Source organism: Planococcus citri, chromosome 2 (assembly GCF_950023065.1).
Source record: "Planococcus citri chromosome 2, ihPlaCitr1.1, whole genome shotgun sequence".
Classification (NCBI taxonomy): Eukaryota; Metazoa; Arthropoda; class Insecta; order Hemiptera; family Pseudococcidae; genus Planococcus; species Planococcus citri.
Window position 1 is genome coordinate 31,031,906 of NC_088678.1, and position 12,389 is coordinate 31,044,294.

The window sequence follows — 12,389 nt, forward strand, 5'->3', positions numbered from 1 at the left end:
CTGACAAATGGCTTCAAAAAATACTAACTCAAACTTTAAAAAAAAAAATTACATTCGAAAAAAACTTAGGTGAGTACTTACTTCTTTGACAGAAACTTTTTTTTGGATCAATTCAAAAAAAATAAAAAGCACTGATTGCGAGTTGACAAATTTTTCAAAAAAATTTCAGCTCGGATTCCACATTTTTTAATCAAAATCCATAACTTTCTATATTTTAAGCCATTGGGCATTGGGATGAAAAAATTTAGTTTTCTCGAGGAAAGTGTGGGGGAGGGGTTGAATAATCATACAACATTATGACAATGAAGTACACCCCCAGCGAATAATACTCGTATTCAATACAATTTCACACGAAATGACTGTCTTTCTCCTCCATTCTCAACATGAGGAGGATTCACGTAACACCCTATAGCGTGGTACGAACCACATTTTTATACCTAATGTCATAACGCCACATACAGAATAATCGAAGAGAGAAATATTGGTTTTTATGGCACGTGGTTAGCAGCATCTGAATTAATTTTGTTCGCAGGATAATTACACGCAGTTAGCCTATTATAATATTTACATGTACCTCTATCTACCAAAACCAACCAACTCAACGATACACGATTTAATAAAAACATCATCTTACTTACGAGCGCCGAGCTGAGAAATTGGCATTTAATCAAAACCGAATAATATTTCGGTATTCGGCAGGGGAAAAAATACATTTCGGGGAATTCACATAAAATTGAAATGCAGTATAAATTATAATACATACATACTCGTAATAGCGCGGCTACTTTGTCGACGTAGCTGATTCGAAGGTGTTCAGAAGAGCTATTCATCATTACGAAAATTTATAGGTAAAACTTTCAACATGTTTTTTTCATCAATAGAAGATTATCTATATTTGAAAAGAGAGGACAGATAGATACCCACATTTCTCTCGTGGATGATTAATAATCGAAATACCAGAAGATTTGAGTTCAAAAAGAAATTTTTTTCATCAATTCAGCTTGCATTTGACCACAGAAGCACCGGAATTGTAAAACATTGAAAAAAAAATGAATACAATTTAAGTAGATATTATTCAACTGTATGAAGCATATTAAGTTAAAATTTGAAATCACATTGGTACCTGTCTATTTTTTTTAATCACTACTTTTTCACTACTTTTTTCACCACCTTTTTTCAGCCAAATTTTTAGAAAGCTCTCCACTCAGCCCTCCCCCCTCCACATATACACAAAATCAAATTCTTCACAGGAAAATTTTTCAAAAAAATTGAAATTGGAAGAAAATTTGTATCTTATAAAGTAATTTTTAATTTCAATCAACTTTTTCAATAATTTGAAGGTTTTTGTTGGACGTTTGAATTTTTTCATTTTTTCATTACCTTTCTGACTAAATTCACTACTTTTTCACTACTCTCACTACCTATTTTTAAAATCACTACGTTTTGACTGATTTTACTACCTGTGAGATACCCTGTAATTTGAAAAAGAAAATAACAATATAGTTAATTTGTACGGTTTTTGGGCTACTTTTTAGAAAATCTGAAATTTCCAAGATATACCCGAAGGCTCCAGAACAGCCTTAAAAATGGGGTACTGAGTAAATTTTATTTCAACAACTCAATTGGGTAAAATGTTGCGGAAATTTCAATTTTAAAAAATCTGCTAGGGTGCTCCGGAACTACCACTCTAAATGGTTGGAACCCGTTTCCAATCGATTTGGAGGATCGAAAACAGGGCACACACCAAATTTCAACTTTCTTGGACTTTTTACATAGTAAATATCTGATTTTTTCCCGATTTTTGATAAATTCATTAAAAATCAAAATCATTTTGAAGAATTTGAGTTTAAAACACACTAGGAAGAGGTCGATAATTTTTCCTGTAACTTTCAAAATTGAGCTTTTTTGGGCCAAATTCTGAGATTTTACTCTTCGAGAAAACCTTTAAATCACGTTTTCACGATTTTTAACGAAGTAAAATCTCAGAATTTGACCCAAAAAAGCTTAATTTTAAAAGTCGCAGATAAAATCGAATGAAAAATTATCGCCTCTTCCTAGTGTGTTTCAAACTCAAATTCTTCAATTTATTTGAAAAAATATGCATAAACGCCTTTTTTAGGAGTGCCTAAAGTGGGGGGGGGGCTCCAAAAAAAGGGTTCAAAATTACGAATATGCAGGGAGCCTAATTAAACTTTTTCATCTAGATAATTGATTATATACCTCAAAACGTTACGTTTGGCGCAAATCGCAGGTTTCTAGCTTTCCAGGGGTTCCCAAAATATCGAAATTATGAAAAATTGGAAAATTGGATTTTTGAGTACCAGCGCAAAATTTTATTCAACTTAAAATTTGGTAGGATGGAGGTCTTTCAGGTACTAATAAACTGTAAAAAGCTTTTTAGAGAGGTTCAAAGGGGTAGGTTCAGAATGGGGGTTCCAAAATTTTCCAAAAATCAACCCCCCCCCCATTTCTGCTCCCGAGGGTCGAAAATAACAAAATCACCTCGCATAACGTTTATTGGGTTCAAACAGATATTTTACGCTAAAAAAGTTTTTGAAAATGATTGTCAGTGGTTCCCAAAGTTTTTTTTCTTATTCACAACTTTGGGAACCCCTGGAGCCCAAAAAATGGTAATTTTGGGTTAACTGACCACGGATTCGTATTTGGGACATTTATTACATTTTAAGATTGGTTGAGTCGATAACTGGCCGGGGCCAAAAAGTGGCCTTATCGGGACTCCTCCTTTGATCTACCGTTTCCAAAAGTGCTATTTTTAAAAATTATCCATTTTTTTTTGTTTTTTTTTTGTTTTGCTTAAGAAATGGGAAGTTTTTGAAAGAATTTCAAAAATAAACAAATTGTCATTTTGATTTCCACGTTCTAGCGGTTGAGAAATTTTACTTGTATTTTTTTCTTTTTTGGAATCATTGCTTGAAATCGTTTGTAATTTTCTAAAATTTTACGTTCAACATGGAATTTTTAAAAATTATTCCAATCGAAAAATGCTTGTCTTAAAGGCCATGGCGGCGCCGGAAAGTCATTGAATAAACTATTTTGATTTGATTTAAAATTTAAAAAAAAAAACAAAACATGAAAATATCGTAAAATGGTGTATAACTTCAAATAGTGGGCTAGGTATTAATAAATAACAATTTGCCTAAATTGATAAATATCGCCGTGTAACATTTCGGAATTGAACGAGTTAAAAAATTGCTAATGGCGCATTTCTTGATAAATGTGCCAAAAAGATACCACTGACTAATATTTTTCACAAAAACTCCACTAAACTCCACTATTACTTATTCTTCTCTTTATTTTCAGACAGTCTATCATATTGAAAACTCGCCATCGCATCGGTATCCAACCAAGTAATTAATTTCCATCGTATATACCTACACCGCGTGTTCGAATCGAACAAAACGTAAATAAATTTTCGGAATGAAATTCCGTCGAACACCGCCGCGCTGCGTAGCGCCAGTAGACTCCCACAGATTTGAAAAATTTCTCTAAATTTAAGATTAATCCGACAAAATAAACAACGAAATATGAAAAAGGAAAAAACTGACCTCAACACAAAATTCTTATCGAGGCACCGAATCGACAACCAGTCCGTGCAGGGATTTTCGTTAGGTTATGACATTCATAAAAATCTTATAAATGTCGCGTTATTTATCGCTGAATCAAAATTATGAAATTTTCAGTCACAAAATATATAGTAAGCGAGTAGACGTATTATGAAAAAAAGATAGAAAGAGAAAAAAAAACAGTGAATCTATTTAATTTATAACGAAACAGGTTTAATTTATAAATTTAGTCGTTATTAATAACATCGGTATAATCTTCGTTCATATTTCCTTTATTTTAACACAATTTTCATTTATTTGTCGCAGTCGACACCCGTTTAGATGGTAATCTCTGTTCGAGAAAAATATCACCAATAAAATAATCTTAATATACCAACATTGTGGCTAAACCGCGGTAATCCTCTCGATGAAAATATAACGTATTGCTATAGATTTCCCAAGACTGATAATATAGTCACTTGCTGCCAACTTGACCACCGGATATACGAAAATTAATATCATCCGGAAAACAAGGCAACGTTTTTGATTTTTCATTAAGCTATTTTTATCGCCACATCTACGTCACATAAATCAAATCAACCTTACCACAGCTTAAGGGCACTTGTCACTTAATCGTAATAATACATAAGCTAGAAAAATATATACCGGATTTTTTTATAATATTTTATTATTATCTACCTGTAAATTCCGATACGCGTGTGTTTGAAAAAACATACACGCACGCAACTTGACGACTTTCGCCTGCACTTGTGCAATTTTTATGCATAAAATTTAATCACATAATCTATAAAATTATCGCAATTATTGTTTTATACGTGTCACAAGTGTACTTTAACATCTCACTCATCGTCGTATCAGGTCGTAATCTAAATTTGCATAAGGTATAACTTAAGTAATCCACGGTAGTATTAAAATTGAAAAATTAACCGACTGTGCTCGGCGTACCTACTACCTAGTAAGCGCAAATTGGTATTATTTATGCGAGACGGCCAACTTGGCGATATATTAGGTTGAAAATCGTTGTCGATTCACTTTTACACACAAATTTATGGTCGACAATTTTCACCAGCTTGAGAACATTTTCAAGTCGCTGAGTTTTACAACTTTACAGACAACTGGTTCGAACAACACTGACACAGTGCGATCATTATGGTCGTATACGTAATCGACGATCATTTCTCAACGCGGTGCACAACTTACACGTTGAGGAAGGTTTTGCAAATGACGCTACGTCGCCAGGCCGTGTTCTAACGTATTGTGACTATAAGTCAAAATTATTATAACATGAGATTCGCTTATTTCAGGTATTCCCTAGACTTTCTTTACCATTCACAGGCTTCAAGGGGGATCTCTATACGATACGACGAGAATTAATATTTTACTTAGCATCGAGAACTGAAAATTGCCGTTGAAATTCTACGTGTTTCTCCGAACCAAGTAGAAAAATTACGAGTTATTTGCTTTAAATTCTAAAAATAATTCTGCGTAAAAATATCATAGATCTGGTACGAAACTGGACAAAAATTTGAATGGATGAAAACTCATAAGAAGGTATAAGTACATATACATACTAAACTCTCAAAATCAAAATTTTCGAGTTGAGTTGGATGGCAAAACCAATTTTTAAAACTTTTTTCTTGTCGAGACTATTTCGTATACAAACTGAAAATTTTGAGACTTCCAGACTGAGATTTGAGGTTTTGAATGATTTTAGCAATGTAGGAGGTAGTAGGTATTAGAAAAATGTTCCGTTGCAGAGTTGAGTTTCAAAAAATAACAATTTTTTGCTAGGTATAGATTGCAAATTTTGGGAGCACAGAGTCTAGAAAAGATTAGTGAAAAAGTAGCGAATTTAGTGAAAAAATTAAAAAATTCATTATGCGTTTTTTTAAAAATAATTTTGATTGAAATTTTAAAAAATCCTTATCACCAACTAATCCACCCTAATTTTTCTTTGTTTCGGGTGAGTACAAATTTCCTTCCAAAAATGATAGAATATGAACTCGCGTATGAGAATAAGTAGGTAAATAATTTTATAATTCTTATGAGAAAAGTTACGTAAGTCATTTCTACACATGTGACCTTTTTATTTTCAATGGCAAATCAAAAAAAAAAAATTAAAATTAGCTGAAATAAGTGTTTGTTAGGTTTGAAGAGAAGGGGTAAAATTTATTTTAAAAATTCATTACAAATGGAACTAATAACCAGAAGAACTGAAATGCAGAATTACTTTTGGCAGTAGAATTTCCACAAGCCTCAGCTACTCAAACTAACCCTTCCCTTCCCTCTTCCCACATTCAGAAAAAAATCCACTTCGAGGGGCAATTTTTGAAATATGAAAAATGTACATTTTTGAGCTATGAAATAGGTAAACGATTTTTCTAAAAATCTGGCTCATGTTTGTCTTATAAAATTACCTTTTTTCCAGGATTCTGTTTCCAATGTGGTCATGATTCAAAAACTACAAATAAAGCTAACGGAATAAACAAAAAATGAAGAATTCATAACATTGAACACAAAATTTCACAAATTGCACAATTTTGTGTTGATTTGACTCGAACATTCAAGTTTTTACTTTAATTTTCACTTCGTTACCTTTCTTATAATTTTCTTTCAACTTGGCCTGGTCAAAATGAAAATTTTGATCACTTTACCAGGGATGAAAAGCCTTAAAATGAAACTTCAGCTTTTGGCTTTTAGCTTGAAATTTCAAAATTTAAACTTTTGACTTTAGCTTTCGGCTATCTCGATTTTTAAGGCTTGCTTTAGCCAAACTTTCGGCTTCCAACAGCTTTCAGCTATATTCCATTAAGCTTTTAACTTTTAACTTTTGGCTTTAAGTTTTTGACTTTAAACTTTTAGCTGATACGCCATCAATTTACAACAAAATGGAATTAAAAATTAGATCAAGTACTTACATTGATTTCATAATTGAATGGTTCCACCAGAAAAGGGCCTAACTGAAAAGATGGCGATTCGAGAAAAACGCATTTTAAACTTTTGAATATGAATATCATATAGAAAATATTAGAACAACATGCAACTGATTATTTTTTTTCATTCCGCATACACTGAAGATTCAAAATCATTCTTTACTTTTACTTTTCTGCAATAAAATACAAAGAAAACACTGAAAATACAAAGTGGACAATTAGGCCCTTTCTTGTGAACCTACTTTTTCGATGAGAAAATGTGCTGAATCGCGTAATTTTATTATGTAAAAGGCAATATTTTATAACATTATAACGAAGTTGGGTTAAAATAGGTCATTTAAACGTTCTCAACAACTATTTTGTAGAAATTTATTTTTTCCTTAAGAAATTCCGCATCACTGAAAAATTACGAAAAAGTTACTTTTTTCTGTAAAAAATGGCGTATCACTGATAAGTTATGAAAACCAAGCGCAAAAAATAGTAATATCGCAAACCACCAGACTCCCAGAGACAATTTGGTGAGAAATTGGCGGAGGTGTCCGACTTTGGCATTCAGTTGTGGCGGCCTGACTATAGGTTGCGCTATGTAACGAAGTGTGGTAGGTGTAATTTCCACTGTAGAATCCATTTTTGCGATTTATTATGAAAGGGCCTAACTGAAGTTGAGCCCTTTTCTGATGGAACCATTCAATTAATGATAGTGGAAAATATTCATTGCTAGGATTATTTTCCTTTTTTTTTTCATTTCACTAAATCGCATTAAAATAAAATTGAATGAAATTTTTTCATTTTTTTGTTTCTTCTGAATTTAGAGAATTTAATTCTGTAAAAAAGCCTTTGAAAAAAGCCCAAAGAATGAAACTTTTGGCTAGCTTTCGGCTTGGAAAACATGAAACTTGCAAACTTTTAGCTTTTGGCTAAGTGCGAAAATCTGCTCGGCTTTCAGCTTTCGGCTTTAAGCTTTCGGCTAGCTTTTCATCCCTGCACTTTACAATACTTGTATCAGATCAGACATCAGACCAACCGATACGACATTATGACGACTGGAAATTTAATTCTCTACAACTTTGCTCCACATAATTTTTTTGCGGGACGCTTCGTTTCACCTCCAGATCGATTTTAATCAAACATTAGGTACCTACAACTCAAAATATTTTCCAAGCATTGAAATATGGTTTTCTCTTTAAGAACTTATTTTTCAAAGTATTCTTATGCTAAACGAAGGCAAGATATCCGATTTTTAAAATGAGGTTTTATTCATTCCTTATTACATTTAATTATAAGTTGATATGAAAATAATGAATCAAGTACATATAAAAAAAAAGAAAATCTCTCTCATGTAAGATTTTTTAGAGACAGTCTTATTACTCCAAAGGTGCGAATGATCGATCATGTTTAAAATTAATAAAAAATCAATTTTAACCTCAGAAATAGGTTTCCTGCACAAAAATTGGTCATGATTAAAGATAGAATGATCAAACCGCAAAAATCAATTAAGTTGCAATTGTCGATACCTAAACTATGATACGATCGATCATAATCTAAAACTAATTAATCAGGCAGCAAAAATTGATTCGTTTCTGATTTTCAATTTCATACGATCGATCATGCTCAAAATTATCTATTCGTTTTGTGTAGTTTTCTTGTTTTAAAAATTGACCAAAATTACATATTCTTTCTCAGGGAGCAATATTTTAAAAATAGTTTTTTAAATTTTCGATTTTGATCATGAGGAGTGATCGTTCTTTTCAAAGATAATCAGGATATCAAATTTTGAGTCTTCCCATCAAAACCAAAATTCAAGTTTTTATATCCAGGAATTTCATCAGATTCTCAATTTTTTCTGAGAAGTGAACCAAACTTGAATTTTTAAAAATTCATCAAAAATCTAAAAGTTGAATTCAGCACCTAAACTTTCGTCCAGCGTGTGTTTTTGAATGCTCGCCCATTGAAAAGTCATGAGAATCTATTTTCTTGTAGCTGAAAAGGGCAGGGAGAGGTTGAATATACAAAAATATCCATCGCGAAATGTTAGTCGTTCGGGTCAGTTTTGAAGGGTGGGGGCATAACATGTTTTTTAAGGTGAAAATATTCTTCTTACTTGACTTCTTCAAATTCTATAATGTTGTTTTTTTAAAATTCCTCTCAATTTTATTTATTCCCAATTCAACTTTCTTTCCGTTTTCATCCGGCCAGGAATAAATTTTTCTTGACAACTATGTCCATTTAAATTATGTATCATTATCTTCTCGAATGAGTGTCCTTTTCAATGTTCATATGAATGTTTTTGTTTTTTTGTAGGTGGTACCTTACTTAGCATATGCAAATCCAAATTATGGCAACCGTTTATTTAATGGGACACCCTGTAGATATGGCGAATTGAAGCGATGCGAATGGAATGATGGCGCATGGTTTTGCGCGAGGCCTGGTGCAAATACTTGTAATTACACATATTTCGAATTGTTTAGACAACTCTCGGCGGTTAATTTTTTAATATACACGCTCGTAAATTGATTTAGTAGGTATAAGAAGTAAAACACATTAATACATGTGTCGCGATTGTTCGCAGCGCAGACACCTATAGGTATACTGTAGACTGGGGAGGACGACAACGTACACCAAGTATGTGCTACCTTAAGTATACCTATATGTACGAGTACATAGACATAGACACGCGGCTATGGCACGCGGTATTTAATAAACTGGACACTGTGAAATGACTAATTTCCAATAGTTAAAACCATTATTGCTTTTAAAAAGGTTATAAACCGGTAGCAAAAAATATGTACAATCTGACATAAAACACTAGAATTGATGGAGCCATAAAGTAAACTCAGGCTTAATGCCACGTCTTCCTAACAGACCTCCTGACCGTAGGAAACGATACCGGTAGGGGTTCCCGGACACCCCACAGTCACATTGTTTTCCAGCTCGTGGTTTCTACTTGACCAACAATACTTCGACCCAATATTTTCATTTGAAAAATCTCAAGTAACGCGGAATTACGAGTAGAGATATCGTTACTCCCAGCGTCAAAAATATTATTCGTGTATTAATTTATTAAATGAATCGCGTCACGTGTATATAAGATTCCTTTTTTTTTCTCCTCTCACGAAAAGAAAAAGGAAGGGAAAAAAACATGTAGATTCTTAAGTTTCGCTCATTAAGCATTTTCTAGTGCTACCAGTGTGTATAATAATTTTCTACCGGATTCTTTATGTGTGTGGTCTGTCGAAAAAAAAAGTTTTTTTTTTCGCTACCTTATAGTTATGAAAGTGCTTAATTGGTGGTAAGATTTATTAAAGAAATTCTCTAACTGGTGAAAAATTCTTGGATAATTGTCGAAAAATAATGGTGATCCGATCGTCGGTTTAACAGGTTATATATTTACATTGTTCCAAAATGCAAATGAAAATGTACAAGTTGGAAGAGATTAATTTTACGCGATTTCGAATTTGTATTGTCCATGTTAACCGTAGATTTATAGCGTCGATTCAAAAATTTGTCATTAATGTAGGTGCGCCCAGTGTTTCTTAACGGATTACAAGAATGTTTTCTCAGCGTCAATATGGACAGCTATGAACACAACTACCGGCCACAAATACGGTGAAAAATGTTCTTGTTTTTCTTACCGGTAATTTTGTTATATTTACCCGAGAATTGGGATCCACGATTAATGGTATTATTCAAACGTTCGGACGCATCTCGAATGTCCGAATTTTTTTTACTCCTATTACAAAACCTATTACATTCATTACGCGTTCAACCTCGCTCTATGTACTCGTGTGTGTTTTTCTTGTGGAGATATTTTATTTCAATTTTGCCATCGTTTAGTCGTCGATAATGAGGCTACTTTTATTTATAGCTAGCCTGTAATCAGCTGCGATTTGGGTAGGTACTAGGTACATTTGCCCACTCGGACATTATGTAAAACGAAACGGTGCAAATTGATTATTTTTTGAGTTTACACGAAGCTCGGTGAATTCAAATGGTTTTTTTTTACTCTCCAGATGCTACTGACGACGAGGGAAAGATCAGAAGTGATGTTTGATTTTTTTGTGAGGAGTTTATTTCATCGAGTGAAAGGGGGTTTTCAACTTTTTCAACACATACTTACGTAAAAATATGAGTCAAATGGGTCAACTTCACCAATCAAAACTTTTTTTCGTGTTTTAAATCAAAAAATCGCATTTTTTCGCTAACTTTCAATTTTTTAAAATCAACTTTGCAACATGTTACCATCCCAATTTTTTAATGTGTTGTTCAGCATGAAAAGTTGTCTATAATATATTTTTTTCAGAATTTTTGAGAGTCGGAACGATGTAAAAACTACGTTTTGAAACTTTTTGAGCTAATTTTTTGTACGAAAAAAGTGGCAACACTGATTTTTATAATATCACCAAAAGGCCTTTCAAAACCCCTAACTATGGGAGGATATTCCATTTTGGTATAGGTATCGCGGTTATCGAGTAATCCACTGCGGAAATGGATGATATTTTAGGTTCACTGAAAACTTTGACACCCCCTGGCTGCCTTTAAAAATGGGCTAGAGGGCTGCGATTTGCGCCATTGGTCATCCCTTCGGAAGATCTTTCCACAGGAAAAATTTCAAAAAAATCGCCGAACCCCCCTACCACTTCTTGGTCCAATTGACGTGGAATGACCCTAGTGAGATTAGACCTAACACACCTTCTGATCAAACACATCAGTCCATGTGAAACCACCACAAATCCCATTTCGCTGGTGCCACCGATCGCAGAACAGACTCAGACTGTGCTGTGATTTGTGGACTTGTGGACTATACGTATAGAGTTCATCACATATGTAATAAATTTAATTATATCGAAATACCCATTACCATATGAAAAAGAATCGAAATGAAGCTCTGCTCTAGTTTTTACTCGTCCGTGTTCACATATTAAATGCATATTACACCGTTATCGTACGGCGCTGTACATACGTTAAACAGATATAAAATGCATCAAAATGGCAATATAGACGACTCGAATAAGATACATATAGATTTACTCTCCGAGGCGTATTATTAAATACTGCATGCCATTTAATCGTGATTATATTCCAACGTGTACCCCATCCAGCCGCATCCTCCTCAAATCGGTCGCAAATTACGACCAGCTAAAGCAGCTATCATCGAATACCTAGCAGGAATCTAACGAGAAGAGGTAAACGAGTACGCTCCACAATGCTACATATCATAAAAATTGCACGTAAGGTTTATGAAATAGACAAAAAAAAATTACGAGAATGCTGCAAGAATACTGTAGAAGAATAAATATGAAATTATTACGTAGAAAAGAAAAGAAATCTGTTGTGTTTATCAGTTTATTCAATTCAAACTAAAAAGGCTTCAAGTAGCGTTTCAAGATTTTCACAACTCTGTAGCATTCTGAAAAGCAGCCAAAGTGCAAAGAATAGCCAACAATCGTGATTTTTCTCAATTTTTTCAATCCATAATACAATTTTGAATTTTTAAAACTTTGATAACAAATAGATATTCTTTAAATTTTCTGTTTAAATATACTTCCTGAACTTGCAATACTGAAGGGCAGCCAGTCCCCCTCATTGAATTTACAGTGTTGATCTTTTTCTACAATCTGCCACATCTAAAGTTTCTTGCAAGTTTTTTTTTTTGACGAATATTTCAATTTACATCGTAAGAAGTTCCTCATCCAGCAAAATATAAAACCATTTTTTTTTTAGGATTTTTGAAAGTTTACATTTTACGCAATAGGTACTTATTTTTAAGAAAGTCTTTTTTTTATCGAATAGAAAGCTGAAAATTAAATTCAAATAGCTGTTTTGATAAACACCCCCCCCCCCAAAAAAAAGTCTCTAGTGGACTTTTAAATTT